Source organism: Nelumbo nucifera, chromosome 2 (genome assembly GCF_055504915.1).
Source record: "Nelumbo nucifera cultivar China Antique chromosome 2, China Antique-T2T, whole genome shotgun sequence".
Lineage (NCBI taxonomy): Eukaryota > Viridiplantae > Streptophyta > Magnoliopsida > Proteales > Nelumbonaceae > Nelumbo > Nelumbo nucifera.
In genome coordinates this window covers 46,680,600-46,705,928 of record NC_142650.1, presented here as the reverse complement: position 1 = coordinate 46,705,928, position 25,329 = coordinate 46,680,600, and the positions used below count along the sequence as shown (strand labels likewise).

General features: G+C 34.5%; 1 non-coding gene across 1 annotated transcript; it reads left to right on the top strand.

The window, feature by feature from the left end:
- Positions 1 to 9,808: 9,808 nt before the first annotated feature.
- On the top strand, positions 9,809 to 9,882 carry TRNAI-UAU (transfer RNA isoleucine (anticodon UAU)). Its single transcript has one exon. It is a non-coding gene; the product is annotated as a tRNA-Ile (tRNA).
- Positions 9,883 to 25,329: the final 15,447 nt, after the last annotated feature.

The window sequence follows — 25,329 nt, the reverse complement described above, 5'->3', positions numbered from 1 at the left end:
GTTATTAATGATAATTAATAACAATGTTAACAGTAACTATTTAATAGTCATATTTAATATGATTCAATTTCCAACAGACCCGGTTTTCATGGTATATTGATAATTAATTAATATATTATTAACATTACAGATTTTATAATCACTAATTATATAACTTTATAAATAGTTGTATTTAATTAATAGAAATTACTTGCTGAAAATTACTGATTTCCGTTATTTAATTTCAGAATGTGTGCCTAAATTAATTATTTAAATAAATGATAACTTTAAAATTAATAACTAATTAAAATAATAATAAATATAAATTCCATAATTAAAACTTATTGATAAATATTCATTGGAAAATTTATTTCAAAAAAATATAAATTTACTTTCTTTACATTTACATTAAATTTGATATTAGCAGTAATTTTTTTAGAATGAAGTATATTAATATTTTCAGTTATTTTGGTTAATTATTATTGAAAAATTAATAATTAATTAAAATATTAATAAATATACTTGCTAAGAATTATCGATTTCAGTTATTTAATTTCAGAATGTGTGCCTAAATTAATTATTTAAATAAATGATAACTGGAAAATTAATAACTAATTAAAATTTCATTGGAAAATTCATTTCAGTAAAATTAAATTTATTTCTTTAACATTGACATTAATTTTCATATTATAACAGTAATTTTTTAGTAATAAGTAGTTATTGATATTTACAGCAATTTTGGTCAATTAATTAATAAAAAAACACTTTTGGTCATTTATTGTTTTCTATATTATTATTACCATTACTGCTATTAAAATCAGTAATTTTAATATTATAATGATTTCTATTAATATTCAGATTCATTAATAATCTTAATTACTGATTTATAATTACTAACATTATCGATTATTTAATATCAGTAGTTATAATTAATAATATTATTTTTAGCAATTGATATATTATTAACATTATTGGTTTTCAAATCATTAATATTAATATCTATATTATAATATCAGTAAAGTAAGTAATTATTCCAGTAATATTATAAGATGGTAAATAGGAAAATTTAATTACTAAATATGACTTGCTAAAAAGTACCGAGTTTGGTAATTTATTCATTTAACATGATCCAGTTTCCAACAAACCCCGGTTTATATGTTATACTGATCATTAATTAATATATTATTAATATTAGTGGTTTAATTTATAATTACTAATTATATAACTTTGTAAATAGGAAAATTTAATTTATAGAAATTACTTGCTGAAAATTACTGATTTTGGTACTTTAATTTCATGAAGTGTTTCTAAATTAATTATTTAAATAAATGGTTACTAACAAATTAATATATTAATCAAAATATTAATTAATATAAATTTCACAATTAAAAATTATTGATAAATTTTCATCGGAAAAATTAATTCAAGGAATATAAATTTATTTCATTTTTAGATTTGCATTATTTTTATATTATCTCTAATTTTTTAGCAAAAAGTAGTTATTGATATTTTTAGTAAATTTGTTCAAATTTTTAATAAAAAATACCACTTCTGGTAATTTAATTTAGTGAAAGTTATATTATAAAACTTTGAATTTTTGAAATAAATAATTGAAAGTTTTAATAATTCCCATAAGCATTGGATAGCACATTTATATTACCATACTTATTGGAACTATATTCATGGGTTTAGGGGATGACCCCCGGGGAGTAGGGATCATACTCCCCGTCCTGACCCCAAGTTTTAAATAATAGTAATAATAACAAATATTAAAAACTTAATTAAGTAAAGAAATCAATTATAACAATTTAATTACTTAATAAAGACAATTTAGGTAAATACTTCATAAAAAAAAATTATTACTTAATAATATTATTAATTATAACAAATTAAATGCTTAATAATTCAATAATTATAACAAATTATATACTTCATAATAACAAATTATGTATGTATGTATATTAAAGGAAGGTTATTTATTAGCTTAACATATGTTTATCCATAAAATTTAATTAAACAACATCCCAGAAATAGGATCATCCACTCCCAAAAAACTGTCAAAGTGGTTACCTTCAATCACAAACAAATTTTAATTAAGAGCCCTACGGTTCAAAAACTGATTGTGCATTAAAGATATGCAAATTGCCAGAATTTAGTGTAATTAGAAAATCTATTATAACAATAATACTCAATAATTAACTACTGATTATTAATAAGAATATAAGAAAATAATCATCACCATTACTAATTAAAAATAATATTAACCTTTAATTAAATAATTAAGTAAATATTACATTTTGATCAATCTTTAAAATTTTAAAGTAAATATTTTAATTATAATAATTATATGATAATAAAATCATTAATTAAATACTTAATAATTACAACAAAAGTCAATTAAATAAATATTACAATATAAATAATCTTTAAAAATTAAAAAAATAATAATAAAAGTTAGACATTTTTTACTTAAACAAAATAAAAATTATCAAAAACTACCAGCCCCGTACTATGGGGTCATTCTCTAGTTGAATATGAAAAAAATTCAGGTGGGTCAGGATTGAGGCCTTGGAAAACCTAACATGATTCAAATTTGCGATCTCTTCATATTTATTTAATTACTTGACGAGCAAGTGCAATGCACATTCATATGAGGTTGATACATATGATGGAGATGTAAAAAGCTAAAATAAAAGAATATTATGATTTGGAATCTTGTTTTAACAAAGTTTTATTGTTTACAAATTTTGCTTGCTTTATTGTAGGATGATACAAGATAAATTTTATCAAGAATCTTTTGAAATATCATAACTGATCATGATCTAATGGACCCTGTTGGTTGCCTTATCAAAGATAAGTATGTATTACTAAGGTTTTAAAAGGCTAAAGGTGTAGTTAAGACATAATGCCCCAAAAAGGTGAGGCATAAGCCTCGAGGTGTTGTGGAATCGTAAGCCTTAAAGTTTAAGAATACAGTTATAAAGTTTATAAATTGATAAAAATAACATATAATATACCAAGTTAGGTTGTTAGAAGTTATAAATATTTATAAAATTAAAGTTTAGAAGAAAGAAAATAACTCAATTAATGTGATCTTTGCAAAAAATAATAATAAAAAGAAAATAAATCCATTAAGAAAATAAATGAGAAAAGTAACAAACTTTGAATGTTAGATTTAGAATAATAAGAAATTTTGCTTGATATATATTCAAGAGAAGTTAAGAACTTGATTGGCCAATTTTGCATTTAACTTTCCTAAAATACTAAAAAGAACTAATGGAACTTGATTTCCCCTATTGTTTTGTCATTATTACTCATTTTTATTTATTTGGCTCATAATTATTGAAATGCTTCTTCCATATATTTTGAAATATAGAAATACATAAAATATATTTTCTGTGTTAAATTGCTAAGTAATTATTCATACTTTAGGCTTTTGCCTTTTTACGCCTCAAACTACACCTCATGTCTCACGCCTTGAGACTTGAAGCTCATGCCTCATTCCCATAAAGACTTAAGCCTCACTTCAAAATTGCAAGTATCATACATTCATACATATTTAGTGATCCCATAAGGTAGACAATGTGAGCCATTTTAGGACAGTGAAGAAAGCTTGGGTGTTATAACGAATTGCACCAATTAATAATGGTTGGGATAAATTCAACAAAAAAATCAGAGGAAAATATAGTTGTGCATATATGGGGTTCAATGCATGCAAATGGATCGGATCCCGATCCGTTCCTATTTGGTCGAATTCGAATCATCCACGTCCGGATCTTCGAATCGGATAATTGGATCCAATTAGAAATCGGATCATACCTATCCGATCCGAGAAGATCCAATCCGATATGTATTATATCTTTATAAATATAAATACATATATATGTTATTTATTTATTTATAAATATATTTTATATTATATTTTATAAAATTATTATACTATTTCTTTTTTTATAAAAAAGATATATATATGATAAAAATAATTAAAAATACTTATATATAATAAAAATTTAAATATATCCTAATTCAAATCCGATCTAATCCATTTACTTCCTTAAATAGAATATAATTAAATTAAATCCGACCCAACCCAGCCACTCTTTCACTCTTAGTCGAGTTTACCGTAGGCAGGGATTTGCAAAGGCGTGAGTGTTGATCGATTGGGGGACCATTTCGATGGCCCTACCTCCATGTACCATGCATGCTCATATTCTATGATATCCGGTTCTCTGCCTCTATGCACTTCACAAGCAATTTAAGATGATGGACACTCCCTCCCATCCATGTGAGAGTTGTAGCAATTTTTTTTTTTTTAACGATTACTTCATTTAACATTAACACCCACCATCTCCATTAGGATTCTCTCTGATTCACCACTTTCGAGTCTCTCGTTTACAAAAGCGGTGGCCATCTCCTGATTATTTCCTGTCTTGCTGCTGCTACCAGTCACAACATTCATTGCAAAACGGTGAATAACCAAATTGTCGATCAAGAGAGAATTTGACTAGTCAGTCAAATCTCTCTCTCCCTCTCTCTCGTATCAAATTTACAGGGTTAGGTAAATATAATCAAGTTAGTGAATGACATTTCCTGTGATCCGTACTTCCATCCCCACAGCCTTGAAAGAAAAAAAAAATTAAAAGATGAATTGAAAACATTCAAAAAGTTACAATAATACCTTAATAAATACCCCAACCAGTGTCTCCATTCTCCAATTCAATTTAAAAGCCTTTTTCACTTGACAGAGACCAATCGACAACGAAACAGAGCAGTTTTCTTTCTTTCTTTCTTGAAAATTGAAGTAGTTTCCGTGGCGCCAATCTGACCTCTCTCCCTCCCCTTCTGTTCCTGATTCTAAGTTTCTAATCTTGAGCTTATTTAAAGAATGAAACTCTGCATTACCGTATAAGACGTGGCACATGAAAATTGGTATCGGACCCATATTTTTTTTGGTACCTGCGGAAACTACAAAGGCTACACAACACAAACCTGGAATAGCCCTTCCCTGAATATCCCCTACAAGAAATGTGGTTGATACTTGAGACCCCTTACAAGATTTGAGTCATTCCTTCCCTGAGTAGAGCTGGGATATCAGAACCATATTTAATCCGCTTTGGAGAATTGGAGTTCGGACATTTCTTTTTTTTAATCAAAAAGCTTACCACCCATTTCAAGATGACTGATCAATTATTAAGTTATACTACCATCTGGGCCTGGTTTTTAAGAAAGAGAGAGAGAGAGAAATTTGGACGTTTTGGTGCTTGGCCTAAATGGAAGAGAACCGGGTGTATCGGCCCCAAATTGTCTTGTTCTAAAACCAGTTATATTCTGTTCCGCCCTGTGTCGAGTTGTCTTCTCAGTTTCCCTTTTTCTTCTGTTTTTATCAATTGCCGATTATTCTCGTTATCTTATTATTATTATTATATTTTTAAAGATAAGATCATAAGAATTCTCGTTATCATATTATCATTTTAATTTCCTACTGGGTTTGGCTCAAAAATTCAAATTCAATGACAGTGATAGATATTTTGACAGGTAAGGTAAGTAGTAATTTTCAGTTGCGAGAAGAAAGCGAATAATATTAAGGGATTGCGGTTTCCACTACACCCAACCCCAACCGTGAAAACAGGTGACACGTGCTCGTGCGCCCTCCCTCCTCCTTTTTTTATCTTCTACTTTCCATTTCTCCCTCCCGAATCCCAACTCCCAATTGGCCTGCTTTTTTTAACTTTTTGGAATGACGGATTAGGATGAAATGCTATCGCATTCAAATACGGATCTGACCATCCCGTATCAATAAGGATCGTCTTATATCATTTTCTCTATATTATAATTCAAAGAATTATAAATCTGATCTAGTATCCTTTATCCTTTAAGGGCATTCTTTTTTTTAGATGATAAGAGGAGAAAGTTGGTCGATGAAATTTTAGTTTTTATTGAATAAGAATTTTATGTTATTTTTTTAATTTTATGTGGAGAATATAAAAAGTTTATTTTTTGGGTATCACTTATCAATTTTTTATATGGTTAAATAATTTTTCTATCTATGAAAAAAATTAACAACACTTGAAAGGGATAAAAATGTTTTTTATAATTATATAGATTGTTATGATTAAAATAATCTTTACCTTATTTATATGAGAAATAAAAATATGAATAAATTTAAATACTGGAAAAACCAAAAAAACTCAACTAATGCCGACTGTCCCAACTTCAATACCACATTTAAGTTTTGTGACGTTTACTTGGGCACCCAATTTTGGTAAATTGGCTAAATTGTGCATGTTGTACCGAAGATGAGTGACGTTCACTTGTGGCCTACCTGCACGATCGATCCCCGTTGGATTAGAATCTGGGATATAGATGGATATGCTTAAATTTCAATTATTTAAATTAAAGTATTCTTCTGGTAAAGGAAATTTTTGTTTCTACGGGAAGATACGTAAAGCGTCAGCATTCGGCAGGAGATGTAAAGAAAGGAAGATGAGACGTTTGAGCTCTTTTTAATGCTTTTGGGCCCTGTTTCTTTGAAAAAAGAGGAGATTAAACAGTGGATGACTTTCACAAGAAACATTGCAAAACCTAGGGAAAAGGCATTGCCCCCACCCCCACTCGTATTTAGTATCAGTAAAGCAGCAGGTGAAGATTGTGACTCTTTTGGATTTAGTGCGCTCTTGACATAAATCCCCCTCGATCTTTGGGTTATAAGTCATGGTCCAGCCTATGTCCCATCTCTGATCTCTCTCGTTCTGTCTCTCGGTCTCGGAAGAGCAGATAGAGAACAAAACACCCTTATTCATTGCCCATCAAGCAAAAAACAAAAAGACTGCTAAGAGAGAGGTTAAGACGTCAGTTTGGATTCAGTGTGTTTGGACTCCAAGGGATTTTTTCTTGAATCCACTGAAATTATGATACATCATTTCATGTTTAACTGACCATCACTTGCAATCGGTTAGAACTTAAATAAAAATTGATAAAAGATATAAAAAAATCTACATTCTGCAACTTGCAAAAAAGACTTACAGAGCAGTTTCTGCAAAGCCCTGTGATTCAAACCTTCTTCTCCCAACCAGTAACAACAACAAACCTTATCAATGGTGTTCTAACTGCAGTAAAACGATAACTGTAGATTTTAGCGATGACAGCAATCGTATTAACGGAAAGTTTCAAACGTCAAAATGTTCAAAGGTGAATGAAACCCCAAAATACAGAAGACAGAAATTGAGAACAAAAAGGCTAATGAACCCGCTGATTTGTGTCCAAGAATCCTTTGTAAGACTGAAGATAATAACTCTTAGTTCATTTTGGCAAGTTGTCAACACGGACCAAGTTAATGAAGCCACTGATTTCTGTCCGAAAATCCCTAATACCACTTTTTCGTATTAAAATCCGAAACCCAAGAATCCTTTGAAAATAGAAATTTTTGAGAGCTTATCATGAAAAAAAACCCTATGTGTGACAGTGTGACTGCTTGAATATATTTTTCTTGAAAAGATATATTTAAAAAATCGGAGCTATTGTTTTTACTTTCAGAAGTTTAGTATGGAGGAAGAAGAAAACGTCTTGTGTCTTGCAAATTCAAAACCAAAACGGGGTTTATCTTCCCATTAATGGTAGGAAGAGTAAGGCTTGAGTTGCGTTTGGATTGAGAATGTAAGGATTTGTCTTACAAATCCAAAGCCACAGCCGTGAGGAAGGTTTTGTCTTCCGTTAATGGTTGGGGGCGAAAGGTTTCGAACTTTCTGTTAAATATTTAGTTAGATTTTTTTATAAAAATTTTATATTTATCAATTTTTATTTAAAAATATTTTTTTCAATAAAACTTCAGCCGGTTCAGTCTAGCACCGAAAGACGTGTCAAAATTTTAGTGGAGTCGAACAAAAAATCCCTTCGAGTACAAACGCACTGAATCCGAACTGCTAAGCCCTCCATTCATTGATTCAAAATCCAGTGGCTGGTCATAACTCATATTCTTCTGTTAAAAGAACTCGTACACTGAAACTGAACTAAAGCCTGCCCCAGAAGGACCATTGAAATGCAATCCCTATAGCTTATAGCCATTACAACCCGGCATTGGCTACGAGATCATCATAATGTCAACAGAGGAGTCAGTACAACTGGGAAAATTTCCAATCATTCGTTTTCTTATCCCAAATGGAAAAATAAAATAAAATAAAAATCACTGGCATCTGTCTGATTAAGCCCAATTAATTTCCTTCAGCTCTACACTGAGTTCCGCATTTGTCTGCATTCAGGCCATAAACTCTGGATAGGTATTAGGGAAGCCTCGCTTACGGGGACATCGAGGCTCTGTATACACCCATTAAAACTGAATTAAATTAAATTAAAGCAGGAGCAGATTATATAATGCAAGGCTGTGCCTGTACTAGTTTGCGGTAAGTAGTAAATTGAATCAAATCCAGTGGAAATCCCAAAAACCTCTAGAAACTGAACTTTCGGAAGACGTAAGAACAACTACACCAGATCTTAAAACTCGCTGCTTGACTCCTTTACGGCTGTTACTGTTAGTTGTCCTTGTGAGTCATATATGCGTTAATGAGTCAAAAAAGAAAAAAAAAAAACAAATACAAGTATATATATGCAACAAGAAGGTACTAAATAACTGCAAAGACAGAGTTTGCACAGGTTAGGCGTTAGGCTCTACCGACCTACACGGCTACACCCCCCTACTTCTTCTGCTATCTGCTCTGCTCCCTTCCCTGGCTTGAATAGCTAGCCCTCTAAAGTCCTAGGCTTTAGTTTTCCTGGTTAGGCATGGCGTGGGACAGCCATATCTCCTTCTGTTTTTCTCCATTCATTCATTCATTCAAATTAAGGTAAAACGCTTGTCAATAACCAATGACCCTCCATAAGAGAGCATATATATTTCTATATATAAATAGCACGAACAAGTGTTGCCCTGATAACTAGGTTACACCCACGGAGGGATAGAGAGATAGAGATGGACTGTCTTTCCTCCACACCCAACTCATCTGCTTCTTCAACAGTAACAATGGCGGCCCAGGCCAGACCCAAGGAGAAGAAGAGGTGTTGCAAGAGAAGCAAAGGAGTGAAGCTGTCGACGGACCCACAAAGTGTAGCTGCCCGACAGAGGAGGCACCGTATTAGTGACCGGTTCAAGATCTTGCAGAGCTTAGTGCCCGGAGGCAACAAGATGGACACCGTTTCCATGTTAGAGGAGGCCATTCATTATGTTAAATTCCTCAAGACCCAGATATGGCTGCATCAAGCCATGATGAACTTCTTACATGATGACTCCTCTTCCCTCCTCTCTACTCCAGCTCTTTCTCCTAAACACTTGCTCTACTCATCACCAGCCTTACCAACAGTGCCACCACCACCAGCTCTTCCATCTTTTCCACTTACCAGCTTTCAAGGAAGCGACAGCATGTTCTCTCATGAGCCTATCAACTATTAGCTTAGACCTTGTTATTTAGTAGTAGTGGTCTATTGACTTACTAGCCCTCTCTCCTCTTGTTTGTGTTGCCCGTATATGTGAATGATGTATTTGTAAATCTATCATAATCATTCAGTCGGCCATCTTGTTTACGTAGTTTATGTATCATGTTTCCTTTTTCATTTAGTCAAATGGTGCATTTGAGTGTTGACGGGTTTCTGTTAGACTGCCAGCTTACCAAGCGACGAGTTCAGACCTTGTATGTCAATTTCGTTATATTATACGAGCAAACCGGATATGATCGTTCTGATGTGAGTTCAGATTGTTTTTCCCTTTTCCAAGCCAGTTTGATTATGATTTGGATCATTGAAGTTGGGTCCTATAATTTATTTCCAAACAAGCATTCGTCCTGGTCCCGTAGCTCAGTTGGTTAGAGCGTTGGTCTTATGAGCCGAAGGTCGCGGGTTCGAGCCCCGCCGGGACCATAAATTTTATACACTAATTCGTATTATAAAACCATTTTGGTCCTCTTTGGTAGCTGAATGACAATTTTTACGTTACCTACTTATTGACAATTTTTCTACTGTAAAAGGCGTCAATTGGATCCATAATGGTTTCCTTTGCATTGGTGTAGTCAAACACTTACCCGGTTACACCCCCCCCTCTCAAAAAAAAAAAGGAAAATTGTTTATTAGCTCCCTGAACTTTAAGGGTTGTGATCAAGTCAGTCCCCAAATTTCAAAACGTGTTTATGTAGCATCTTTAATTTTCAGAATCTGTCTAATTGGTCCCTATTGTTAATGGTCCATCAATTATTTGTATTGTGTGATGATATGTGCCACTCAATATTTTTAAAATATCAAAACTATCCTTGAAAGAAGAAACTTACCTTGAGACTGGAGAGCTGTGTCATTACTACAATGATGTCGGGGACTGACGACAGTGACGGAAACATTTTTGAACGAACCAACACGGGTGCCGGGAACTGACCAAGTACTGGCAATGGCTGAAACTGCCATTGCTACAGTTCCCTGTATATTCTTTAATTTCTTTTCTTTTTGAATTTTATGTAGCTAACGAAAATTTCTGTATATCCTAAAATCCGTCTTAAATAGTTGCTGCAACCTTCTTATCTCAGCTAGGATGCAAGGGGAAATGATGTCTATCTTAGCATTTACAAGGGGAGGGTTCTATTGATTGTTAGTGTTGCATGGCAATGATATAACTTAGTTTCTACTTTGCTTATTTGAAAATTTACTTGCGTTTGGATTTGACTTCATTTACTTGTATTTGAAGTTTCGTTTAAATTGATTTATGTGGAAGTGGCACATAAAGAAAATTTGATGGCATCTGATAGATAGTTTTGACATTTTCAAAATCAACTGAGGGACTATTAACAGCAGAGACCTATTAAACACATTCTGAAAGTTTAGTATACCGCATAGACACGTTTTAAAGTTCAGGGACTGACTTGACACAACCCCTAAAATTCAGGGTACTGATCAAGAATTTTTCTAAAAAAAGACTCAAAATAGTAGAACAGTAAAATAGTAATAACTAATAAATTGATACATATAACATGTACTGCATAGGTCTCACCATGGAAATCTCCAATTAGAACCAAATCCACTGCCTATTTCTTAACCAGGCTGATAAATCCCGCTCCATTCGACAGTCTATGGTGAAACAAAAACTAAAATTAAGCTGCATCTGAGGACCCTTCTGAACATGATTGCATCCATCTGCAAATCCTTTAATTTCTTGTAACCCCTTCAAACAAACCTATTCTCACTTCTCAAGAGAGGGCCATATTTTCATCTGTCAATGTATATGAAGGTATCATTTGGTGAAAGAAAAACAATAGAAAATTAGGCTTTTGTAATTAATGTTTGGATTATCAGATTGGGATAGATATCTGGCGTGTTAGTCAATCCTGGAATTTTCAAATAAAGTTGTGATCTCACTTCCAGGTTGCAGAAAGAATACTGGTTAAATTCTTCCTTTTCAATGAATTCTTAAACTATTCTACTTGTCTACCAAAATTAATGCCTCTAGACCTTGAAGACAAACAAGTCTTTCGGGCCATGCAAGCACTTCATGTACTTGATGTGTTTTTGCCATCTTTTAACAAATCTAAAAAACAGTGGCAATATGTTTTTATCGTTTGTTGTCATTTACTAACAAGAGAAATTGAAAATCTGTTCTTAGTTTTATGGTTAAAAAAAACTATAACTCATACTCTCATACTCTATCACATACCACATGTTACTAGTGCAAGATTCTGACAAACGGTTGGTTATTCATATGCCAGATTTGGTATTATGGGCTTTTTTACTATTTTTATTCCAGCCCATGTTAATTTACCACAGTCCAGACTGGACAAGCACACCCAATCTTGTCTTGTATAGTCCATGATGAATGGGCTACTTATTCCTTGATCCAGCCCCATTCCCCCCACCCCAATTTACTTCAGGATATTGGTCTAATCCAATCCAACGAATACTTTGGGCATTCTAGACTGGTCCATTTCAATGTCTGGACCTCTAATCTGTACAAATTGGTTATAATTTAGATTGGGTCCAACCCAAACCTACTCCATTGACACTCATACTCTTAACTTTTGTCAATGGATTGGATATTGGCTCAATCTGACCCAGTCCAATTTAAATTCATTACAAATGGATTAAATCCAATCCAATTAAATAAATACTTTGGACCATTAAGTCTGCACTGGTCCAATTTGAAATGTTTTCTCGGTCCGTCCAACCCATTCAATTTGATTTTGATTCGGATGGACCAAAAAGATCCCCCTGAACTTTTAGATTCCATCAAAGACCCCCTCTGTTAGCATTACATCTGTTAACTTCGAAAAAAAATTCACGTGTCTGTACATTTGTAAATCTCCAAATTATCCATTTTTTCAATGATTTTTAACATTTTTTATTTTCATTTGTTACTGGTTTAGTTGATATTAATTTTGCAATTCTAAGTTTTCATAGAAGTTTCTTGATTTATTTTGTTCAACTTCCATTTTATAAAAATTTCTTGAATGGGTATTTTGGTAAATTAACTTTTTCCGTTATTCAACTTAACAGAGAGGGCTCTTTATCAAAATATGAAAATTTAAAGGGTCTTTGTTGCAAATAAAAATTTAGGGGTAATTGCACTACCCAAAGTATGCGGTAGTAATCTGTAATTTACCAAACAAGAGGTTATGGAAAAGTATCTCTAATTTAAGATGCCACCAAGAAAAAAGAAAGAAAAGAAAAACAGTGATTTTACGAATGGTCCTGATTTCATCCATGTTTGTTTCATGTGTTAGATGCTTTACTGAAGACGTGAAATCACAATCTTAGAATAGTGTCATTAATGATTGAACTCACCATTGATCGATGATCCGATCGTCTATTGTACATTCAACTATCTATTGTCAAAGAATTTCCCGGCAGAAGAAGAAAATGAACCTTCAAGGAATGTAAGGAAAGAAAAAGAAGCAAAGTTTCTTCTACTACTTCTGAAAAACGGTGAAACGAGTAGGTTCCACATTTAATTGATATTTGATACAACAAAAAATTCAGTCTTATGTAATTCGACCATAATCTCATATTAATCACAATGGCCTTCCTAACGACTCCATAGTGACGGGAGATCGGCTTCCATCAAAGTAAGTCCGCAACCGCCTTTTGAAATTTCGCATTGGGAATATTTCTCCATAAAATAAAATACATAACTACAGTTTATAGAGATATTCTCAATGTAAGGTTGTAAAGGCTGTTTGAACGGGTTTTGCCCTCACCGAAGCCAAACTCAATGGACGGGTCATTCTTGACTTCTAGCCCATACTGGATTGGCCCTAAGCACCACTTTCTAGAAATGCCTGATTCTCTCTTTCTCTCCCTCTCTCTCTCTAATAAAAGAATGTTTGGGAGCTTTCATGGCTTTAGCCTTCAAGGTGGACCCAATACAGAAAGCCTGGTATATGTTTGGCAAAAGTAGCCTGGAAAGTCCGAATACATTTTAATTAATCAGCTTATAAAAGAATTTTCCAGTGAAGAAAGTTTTAGTAGCTCTTTCAACGTGGCTCAAACCCCATTTACGAAGTCTTATGCATTGATTGAGTTGCATTGCCCCAACCACTTTAGAGAAACAACATAAGAATTAAGATAACCTCACCACAAAGTCAATTTTTCGTCGCCTTTACTATTTTCTTTTTTGTTGACAAAACCAAAGAACAAAAGAAGACTTCATTTAAAAGATTCTTGAGAGTATTTACATCCAGACCTTGAGGAGGTAGTTGATAGTGCAAATCTGTTCCCTCCTTATAGACTTTGTAAGCTCGGCTCATTCTGGTTTCTATTTACATATGTGATATGAGATATATCAAAATATTTGGGCAAGTGCAAAATTTCATCCATATATTTAGTATCTCTCCATCACAATGAATCAGGAGGCACTTGATATGCATTTGTTTCATTGCTTTTATTCCCAGGATTAAGGCCAGCAATTCTTCTTCAGTAGGGGTTTGAACCATAGCTCTAGAGCTCTGTGCTGCTATTACTCTGCAGGAATGTTTGATTAGAATATAACTTGCAACTGCGTCTATGTGCAATAGGCATTTAAGACACATCAATATATAGAATGGTCTCCTTTCTTTTGATATTCGTGAGAGATTAAAAGGAAAAACGTCGCTCAGCTTCAAAATATATAGAATGGTCTCTTATTTTTTTTCTCACAGAATGGTCTCTTCTGTGACATATTGTGTATGCCTTTGTAATTTTTTTGCTGTTCGATATAATCATGTTTTCAACATGATTAAGCTGTTGAGCACCTTGAGAATGAATCGGGGAATAGAAAACTCAGTTCATTATCATTGATTTACACCAGTAATATGTATACATGTGTTGGTTACAAAAGATAAGAACTAAAAGAGATAAGATAAGCTATCTACAACAACCATGAGATAAATATTATCCAGGATATGATAACGTGATAGCCAGCCATGCATGCATCGGCTGTTAGGATAGACGCTATCCCTTGACAGCACCCTTCAATGTCAACGGGTGTAGACAAACGTTGAGCTTGGGAGTGAGCGCTAGAAAACATGAAGGCAAGGCTTTGGTGAAAATATCAGCCACCTGATCAACAACTTTGTCTCACGGTGAGCTCAATGTGTTTAGTGCGAGAACGCTGAACAAGGTTAGAAGCAATAAATTTCGCCCCTATATACGATATCACACCATAAAGTAGCAGAATGAGAGGACGGGAAACCGAGCTCAGAGAAAAGCATTTGCAGCCAAACAACTTCAGTGCTAGAACGAAAAATAGTTGGCTATTTCTTAGAGCTCTTAGGACCCAAAAAAATGGCATAACTACTCGGAGAGCGGTTATTAGTAAGACAACCAGCACCGGAGAAATTGGGGAGAAAAAGAAAACGCAAGGGAGCAAAGAAATAGTCTATGAGTAATCGTACCCTTAAAATAAGGTAATATTAACAATAGATCAATGTTCCAAGGTGGGAGATTTGAGGAACTGATAAACTTTGTTCACCGAGTAAGATATTTCAGGCCGGGTAAAAGTAACGTATTGGAAGGCACCAACTATGCTGCAAAATTGAGTGGGGTCGGCCAAGAAATATCCAGAATCATTAGGGGTGTTAAGGATCGAACCGGTACTATCAGTTTTTGAAAAATTGGTAACTGAAATCGAATCGAAACCAGTCGGTTAACTGGTTGACCGGTTCGTCGATTTTTCAATTGGTATAATATATATTATAAATATATATATATATATAGAATAAAAATTATAAATATATACAAAATATTATATTTTAATTAGTAAATAATATATCATATATTATAAATATATATAATGCATATTTATTAACTTATAATATATAAAAAATAAATATATATATATATAAAATATGTATACCGGCCGGTTCGATTAATCGTTGGTTTTCTATATTGGTTAAATGAAACTGAACTGGTACCTTCAGTTTAAAAAAAATGAACCAATCGATTCGGTTAACTGATTTTTCGGTTCGATTTCGGTCGGTTTATTTTTTTGGTTTTTTTGCTCACCCCTAAGAATCATTAGAAAGTCGAGTGGAGGAAGCCATCGAGGTTGAGGCAGGTTTGGCCTCATGCATGTGAGTACGAACCAATAAATCATGTACATGTGTTGAGAGAGATAAATGCCATCATGAGTGCAATGCATCTCAACCAATGTTTTAAAAACCGACCTGGAGGTCGAACCGTTTTTGCCTCCGAAAGTTTACATGCATTGAATGTGCAACCCGCGACCCGATGACTGGGTCGAACGGATCAATGGTTGAACCGGCTGGGTCAAATGGTTCTTGACCAAGTCAATGGTTTTTGACTGTCTGGCGGGTCTTGACTGAATCGGACCCAGAATCTTGGCCAGGTGATAGCTCGAACGGTTCAACCGACCGGGTCAACAATAGGTTGAAAACACTAATCTCAACACCTAAAAAATAATGAGTGGGTCCAAGATCTATGAGAGCAAACCGAGATGATAATGAAATGAGAGAACAAATGGCAATAGAGCTAGAGCCAGTAACAAGTATGTCATCTACATACACAAGTAAAATAATCACTATGGAGCCAAACCACCTAATGAAGAGAGATGTGTCAGCTCATGATACAAGGAATCCAAGAGAGAGAAGAAAGGTGTGAAGTGTAGTGAACCAAGCATGAGGTGCTTGTTTGAGACCATATAAGCTCTTCTAAAGCTAGCATACATGATGAGGATACCAAGCATCAGTGAAACCAACGAGTTGCTTCATAAATATTTATTCATTGAGAACCCCATGAAGGAATGCATTGCTAACATCCAATTGATGAATGTCTCAATTGAAAGACAGAGTGAGTAAGAGAACAAGTCAAATAGTGGTAGGTTTAACTATTGGAATGAATGTCTCAGAGAAATCAATCTACTTCTTGTGTAAATCCCTTTACAATGAGTCGAGCTTTAAAACACTTGACAAAACCATCCGGTCGCCATTTAACTTTTAACACTCACCAATTACCAATAATATTTTTATTGGGTGGTAGAGGGACTAAGGTCCATGTTTAGTTTGCTATTAAGGCTTTATACTCTCCATCCATTGCAAGTACCCAACGAGGGTTTTTGGAAGTAGCTGTATAGGAAGTTGGTTTGCTTCCAAGGCATATTGAGGGTTTGGTTTGAAGATACCATGGCGAGATCTGGCGAGGATGTATGTACGGGTTCAAGTAGTGGGTTAGGGACTGGATTAGGTATTGGTTCAAGTAAGAGGGCGATAAATGATTGGGTGGAGTCATGAGTTGGCTCCTTTGGTGGTTGTGGAAAGATACACAATGGTGATCCAACTAGAGTTGGTAATTTTGACTCCAACCCTTTTGACCCACCCATTTGGACAGTGGGTCAATATGAGTTGTGTGACTCATTAGGATCATGGAAAAAGGGTTAGGGTGGGTTGGGTCGAGGGTTACCCCATAGATCCTTTATTTTGGTTTTATGGTAAATTTCTTAAACAACCCTTATAATTTAGCTAATTGATTAAGTGTACCCTTACTGTTTGAAAATTGACTAACGCTACCCCTATTGCTTCTGACAATTGACTAATACTTCCCTTACGTTAGTATCTCTTAATATTTCATTAACAACAAGATAAAAAGAATATTTTATCCTTCTATTTTTTGTAATCTGTGTAAGAGGGTTATGTTAGTTGGGGTTTTTTGGCGAACTCCTAATATGCGAAGAGGGGAGGTGGAGAGGGAGAACGAAAAGGAGAAGGGGGCGGAGGAAGAAATCACCGCCGTTGTTGGAAGTTGCAATGGCGGCGGTGATTTTGGTTGATCCGTTTCTGAGTGCTTCTTCTCAGGTTCCCTCTGTCTTAGTCTTACTCTTTAGTAGAGTGCTTATTGCACAGAGGTGCTCCTTTTCTCGTCCAGGTAGAGCAAACACTGTTGCCTCAATTTTTCCTTGACAAAGTAAAATTCCACTTCTTCGTTTCAATTCATCTTTCTTTCAGCAACGACTGATGCGTTTTCTTTCCCGGTCCCCCCCTCTGATTTTCTTTTTCCTTGTGTGCATTTCCATGAACCCTAAAGTGGTAAGACGATCTAGGGAGCCTCTAGGAAGTATCCCCTTGGTGCATCGATCATGATCAAATTCCACTCCTTGTCGTAGTGCTCTTTGGGAAAGCTAGTAAGAACCAGTTTACAACAGTGATTTTGTCGGGGGAAGGCTTTAGCCGGTAAGCAAATGGACGACGGGGGAAGGCTTTAGCCGTGAACTCTGAAGTGGTCAGACGATCCAGGGAGCCTCTAGGAAGTATCCCCTTGGTGCATCGATCATGATCAGATCCCACTCCTTGTTGTAGTACTCTTCAGGGAAGCTAGTAAGAACCATTTTACAGTGGTGATTTCATCGAGGGAAGGCTTTAGTCGGTAAGCAATTGGACGACGAGGTTGTAGATCTTGTCAGGAAGGATAATGTCAAGCTAGCAATGTGGTGTGAAGGGGTTTTTGGCTGTGATGAAGGCTATGTTGCGCCCCTGTGGCTGTGAAGGGGTTTTTGGCATGGTGTCTCCGTTGTTGATTGCAAAAGCAGAGGCTGATAGCGAGAATCTAATGTGGGTTCAAATGGGTTGCTGCCTTTCTAGCTTTTGGTCGGAATCTGATCGGAGAAATCTAACTATAAAATCCAAAACTGTGAATTACCACTAAAATAGTGTTGGCTTGTTGGGAGTTGTGTTGAGGGTTTTCATTGCAGATTGGCAGAGTGGAGTTTCTGGGTTTTCATCGACAGATTGGCAAAGAAAAACTGATTTTTCTTTAGAGGGTTAATAATCGTTTTCTTCATCTTCCTCTGTCTGTCTTCGCCGCTCAGATCCCTCTTGCCCATGTTTCATCCGGCCTCTTTCTCTCTCTGTCGGTGATGTTCAGAGTTCCTCTGTCTTTCTTCGCCAACAACCCATTTTTTTCTGTTCATCTTCTTCCTTCTCTCGGCATCGAACAACAACAACGATTTTCTCCCCCTTCCAACCTCGTCTCTGTTTAAATCATTCTTTTCTTTTGGCTTTGTTTCCATTTATTTCTCACATAAAAAGCTTAGGTTTATTTGGTTATGCTGCAATTTTTCTAGATATCTCTCGCTCATACACATAGAAAGCTCCTTATAGGGTAGAGGAGGTTCTGTCTTGAATTACACTATGTTTTCGGTAATGGCATCGTGATCTTCAACTTTCTTTTGACGTAAGATGAATTTAATTGAGTTGGAACTTTGTGCTAAACAAATGAAGTAATCTTTGATATGAACCATAAGAAAGCTCATCCAATGGCCTACTTCAACAATTCATTCCACTGGGGAGAACGACATTCTTCCTCTTCTTCAACATCTTTCAAGCACAACCGATCACTGCTTTATTAAAGAATTCCATATTAGTGGGCACCCAGGGAAGAGACAATGAACAGTGTTTTTTATTCTCTTGAAAATGAATATGAAAAGAGGGAGGGGGTAATATTGGGTTTTGAAAGAATTTTAAATACATGTCTCACGTGTATATGAGTTTTGACGGAATAATAACGGATGCTAACGGTAAGGGTTGAGTTAATCAATTGATAAAAACAATAAAGATAGCGTTTGTCAAATTTCAAACAGTAAAAATACATTTAATCAATTAGCTAAACGTAGCTTAAAAAATTTACCATTCGTTTTATTCTATCGAAAGCTTCTTTTTGCATACAATTTAGGGCTTCCTTCGAAGGTTTCATCTTCTCCCCTGAGGCATTGTTCTTGATGTTAGTTTCTCGCCACCACCACTCTCACCGCCGTTGTTTTCCGCCACCACTAGTTTTCCTTGTTCATGTCTTCATCACCACTGCCGCGCCTGAAATATTGTCAATCTCGCTTAAAATGGAACAGAGACTCCGATCTGTCATGGAACAACTATCGCACGACCACCATTATGCAGGATAACAATCTGTTTCGGAAGAACCGATCTGCAACAAATGATCTCTTCGTTGGGTCCAGAAACTTTACTGCAGCAGAATAAACTCAATAAAGCAGCAAGCAACAATTTGAACCTTGAGTTGCAGAGCGGTCCATTAGTGGCTTGTTTCGTAAGTTTTATGGAAATCATTGGATCTCTATCGATTTTTTCGGGATTTTATATGAATTTCAAAAATTTTGGGATTAGTGGCGGACGATTAATTTCTAATAGCCACTTAAAAATTTTGAATTGCCCCAGCTTATATCGCAACTATCATTTTGGAAATTTCTTTTATTGTTTTTTTCTCTTTTTCTAAAATTTCTCGTTTTTTATTGAAACTTGAAATATATATATATATATACACTTTATGTATATGAATACTTTTTTCAAATTTTATCAATTTATGTATTCTCTGCAATTTTTATTTTTGGTTAGTTTTTCTTAAGAATGGCAACGGGGTGGGGTGGGGCCAGGTTTTGCCTGCCCCATACCCGACCCCAAATTCAAATTCCCCGCCCTGTACTCAACTCGAACCCCGACTAAAAATCCTAACCCCATCCCCATTCCTACGATGAACAGGGATCTCCAAATTTGCCCTACCCCACTTGACCATTCTTACTTGTATACTTATTAATTAATTAGTTTTTTTTTGAAACCTACCTAGCAATATTTTATATTATATAATATAATATATAATAGCATAATATAATATAATATATTAGCAAATATTAATAATTATATATATTAAGTTATATAATATAGTCGGGGTGGGGTGGACAAATACCATCTCTGCCCCATCCCCAACCCCAGAGTTTCAGGTTTTCCTTGAACCCACACGAACCCCAATTGGTTGTCGAAAACCCGTTCCGATCGGGGCGGGGCGTGGTAGGGCCCCATGGGGACAGGTCACATTGCCATCTCTAGTTTTTCTACAATTACTGTTTTTGTTTTTATTTTTTATAATCTATAGTTCTATACTTTTCCTTTTTTTGTTATTTATTTGCAATTTTTATGTTTTTATATAATTTTCAGTTTTTTAATTTTTATTGTTTTTCCACAATTTCTATTTTCTGATTTTTGTTTTCAATTTCTACAATTTTCTATACTTTTACAATTTCTATTCTTTGTCTGAATTGTATATTTTCATTTAAAATTTTCATTGTTTTATATTTTTTTTGCAATTTCTGATGTTTTACATGGAATATATATTTTTATCACTTTTTTTTGTGTTTTTATGTATTTTATATTTTAAAATGTATTTAAAACTTTTTTATCTTTTTAGTTGAAATATGTCTATTTTTATATTTTCGTCCTTCGGTCCTTAACATGAAAGCCAATGGAATCAACAATAAATTCACCATCGTTGTCCTTACAAAATTTGGCGCACAAACCACAAATTTTTAGTAATAGAGGGAACACATTGAATATTATTCAATGAGAAGGAACCGCGTTCAGTATGAAACGTAAAAGAACCAACATGTAAAATTGATAAATGAGAGCCATTACCAACAGTGATTTCATGGGATGGAAAGATTCTCAAGTGAAGCGATCAATTGATCAAATGATTGTAGTCTCCGGAATTTGGATACCAAGCCGGGTCGTTGGAATTATAACCAGAAGATCCCGTGAGTGTAGAGCCTTTCTTAATCGGCTTCTCCACACTAAGAAGCAATGTTTTAAAAAACGATTCGGAGATGAAACTGTTCTTGCCACTAGTTTTTGGGGTTCAACACTAATAGTAAAATTAAAAATAATTAAAAAAATAGAAAATGGTCAAAACTGTTGAATAGGTTGATGGTTTGATCGCTTAGGTTAATGGTTTGTAGATTTTTTCAACGGTTTTTTATCAGATTCTGGGTTTTAGGTAAAACGGAACCAGCTACTTGGACGGTTCCCGGGCCAAATGGTCCGATCATCCGCGTCAATGGCGTTTCACCAAGAAGTTCCAAATATTCTACAAGTGGTCGTTATATCCACAAATTTGACAAATCACATTGGAATCTTTGTGCAGTTCAGAAAATAAACCACGTTCAGAGAAGTTTCAAAGAAAAGAGCAAAAGCTGAAATAAACAAGAAGAACTACTCTTCACCAAGTACTTAATAGCAAATCAATATAAAACTCCCCTAGTATTGCCCTAACTACTCATTATATAGACTTCTTCACATCCATATGCTTCTTACAAAAAAGTTTTCTAATCTAATAAAACACTCTGTATTATAATCCTACTAAATCTCTTCAAAAAAGAAAGTCCTAATTGAATACAAATTTGGAAAAGACATTGTAACACTAACTTGGTAAATACAAGCTAAGATGGAAATTCTATGATGGCACCAACTTGGTAAAAAAAAAAATAGCATAAGTTGTCGAAGCCAACCTAGTAATGATTTACTCAGTTAGTTTGAATCTTGTACTACATCATCCTCCTGTGATTGGAGAGAATCTGACATCGGATTCAAGTTACCATGTGAGAAGTTACCAACATATGTTGTTGCACTTTCGCTATGGTTCTTTGTCCTTTGACAAATAATTGGTGGTGCAATCCTTCGATGCAAATTGGAATATCTTTATCATATATCTTATATTTCGGAATATATCTCCTACACTTCATGCAAGATGGTTCTTCCTTTAATGACCATTCTAAGAGTTGCAAAACTGCTTGCCAATATGGATCTTCATTGACTAATATGAAGACTATGCGATCATAAACCCCATGATGATAGGTATTATCTTCATCATCTTGAAATTCAATATGAAGGAAAACATACTCCTCTTGAACAATGGGTTCTTCATATAGATTGGAGGTTTGGTCCAATCAATATGTTATTCTTCAATAGATGTTGAGGAGAATGGCCACACAAGGTTTCCGTTACCTTTATACTCTAAAATTGCTAACTTCTCCATGAAACCCCGGTCATGAATTCATTTGATGCTATACTTCCATTAAACCCGAGAAATCAAACTTGAGATCTATTTCCCATCGCTTATGTTCACCACTTGCAACTACAGCCAACTTGGTTGCTTGCCAAGTAGAAAAACCTCCATGAAGCTTTGGGATCTCAATATTAAAACATGTTTTTCACTGTTTCTGATCACTATCCGCAACTACAACTAACTTGGATGCTTGCCTTAATGGTGGAAATGAACAAACAGAAACACTTGCAGCAAAGTTGCTATCCCCTTGCAACGATTTCAACTCCTGAGCAAGTGCATTGACCTGTCTTCTCAATTCTACCACCTCTTCTTGTGTTTTATTATTGAGTTATTGTTCCATGATATGAGTCACTTGTTTCTTCTTAGGATCCATAATCTAAAGAAGGATCAAACATGAGTTATAATACCAACTGATGCAGTACAAAAACAAATTAACCACGTTCAAAGAAAAGAGCAAAGGTCGAAATAAATAGGAAGAACTCTCCACTGAATACTTGAGAGAAAATATTCAATATAAACTCCCCTAGTATTTCCCTAGCTAATCTTTATATATACTCCTTTACACCCTTATGCCTCCTACAAGAACATTTCCTAATCTAATAAAATAGTCATTATTATAATCCTATTAAATCTCTTCAAAAAAGAAAATCTTAATTGAATACAAAAATCTGTATATCACATTGTAACGCTATCTTGGTAAATATGAAATAAGATAGAAACTCTACGATGGCACAAACTTGATAAAAAGGAACTAAGATGGATTATCGATGCCAACTTAATAATGATTTACTCAGTTAGTTCGAATCTCGTAATGCATCAGATCCTTAGAGTGAAGCTTGCGATTGCCGGTATATTGATATTCCTTTCAATTAGGAGAGGGAGAGAAACTTGGGGTTTAGGCAATTAAAAATGAAAAGAGGTTCCTATTTACAATATTAGCTAAGGGAGAGCAACCCAACAGAGAGTGACAAACCAGCCTCTTTTCAAAAGTAATGTGGATATCTGAAAATGTCAATTCATCCAAACGAGTAGTAACAGACATAACAAATGTATCATATTCAGAGGGCAAACCATCAAGAATTTAATGAATCAAATCAACGTAAGAGACAATGCAACTCGATGCAGCCAAGGCATCAGATAAAGACTTCACCTTTTAAATGTAATCGGCGATGGATAAATTAAATCACCTTTTTGAACATGAGCCAAATCGAGTTTGAGATCATGTATTATATTCTGGATTTGTTTGAAGAAAAGAACAAACGGTTGAGTCGGTCCCATACTTGTTTCGAAGTTGTGCATCCAACAACTTATGCCAATACAGGTTCAGTGAGAGTGAAGAAAGAATCCAACTGAGGATCAACTGATCCTGTTCGACCCAGGCGGAGAAATTTGGATTCAAAACTTATTGATTGGACAGATCATCCAGGTGCTGAGTTGGGTATGGAAACCATCCATCAACATATCTGAGAAGTTGATTCCCTTGGAGGGCTGGAAGCCTGGAACGACTTGCGCACTCCAAAGAAGATAATTGCGTCTGTCGAGTTTGACAGAGATGAAATTCAACTACCTTGAGTCTGTGAGGAAGACATTGTTGTAGCCATAAAGGGAGTGGAGGAGTGACGACATGGGTCTAATGACTGCTCGGATACCATAAATTAAGGAACTTCATTATCATTGATTTACATCAGTAATATATATACAAGTGTAGGTTACAAAGATAAGAACTAAAAGAGATAAGATAAGCTATGTACAACAACCATGAGATAAATATTATCTAGGATAGGATAACGTGATAGCCAGATGTTATCCCTTGACACATTTTCATGCAGTTTCATGTTTCGAGCTTTCCATATCAGCTTCAAAACAACAACAACTTTTACCAATCTCTAACTTTACAGAGCATCGATCCTTGCTTCTTCAGCCCAATAGTGTAGTCCCACTTGAAGTCCGAACCATATTGCTTTTGGAAATAAGCATCTAAAGAAATTAAAGGATGATGCATTGAATTCTATGGAATTGATTTCAGAAAAATAATTTGTCCTTATCAAGAATTGCATCCCATAAAGCTAAGAAAAACTAATATCTAAATGGAATTTTTAATTTTCATATAGATTTCTATGGAATTACATTTATGGATGATGTTGATAATTATTTAACAAACCACCCGTATGGCTGTATGTAGATGAATATTTAAATGCTTCTACAGGGACCATATCATTTGTTATTTGATATGTTTGGTTGTATTTATAGAATATGATCAATAGTGCTTTGATGAAATATATGTTTTAGAGCATTGATAGCAGCATATACTTTAACCCAAAGGGATTTACACTGCAGTTGGCATTTCTTATTTCAAGGACTCTATCTCCTTTTTGCACTTAAAATAAAGAATGCCAAATGCAGCCAACCTTAGCTCGTGATTTTGGGATTCGTCTTTACTGTAGTGATTATTAAATTAAGGCCTGGAAAATAATGTGGATCTGATGAATTTGTTTTGTGTTTTCTCGGCAACCAAAGCGTGGAGACAACCCTGACTCCAAGGAAAAGGAAAGAAACAAAATAAAATAATGACATGACATTAAATAGAAAAGTTCATCAAATTCAGTTACGAGAAATTCTTTCTTTCTTGGTAGAAAGAATCTTGGTTCTTGAAGAGCGGAGATCATTGCATGTGCTCCACTTGTTTTCCCAAACCCAGTAATACCTGTAAAACCGAGAGCTTATTCATCAATTTACAAGGGAAACAGACAACGAATATTAAATTCTTTTAACTTACCGACTAATATTGGCAACACAGAACAAGAAATACACTGGATTAGGAGCTAGCTAGCTAGGTTCCATTGCCTTGGCTTGGTATCTGGTGGTGACTGGTGAGATTAAGTCATCAGGCCTCCCTTAAAATTCATTTTATTAATAAAATACAAACAAGTATCATTGCCCATCTTTTTTTTTTTTCCAATTCCCCCACCAGATTTCCGAGCTATATATGGTGTTTTATCAGTT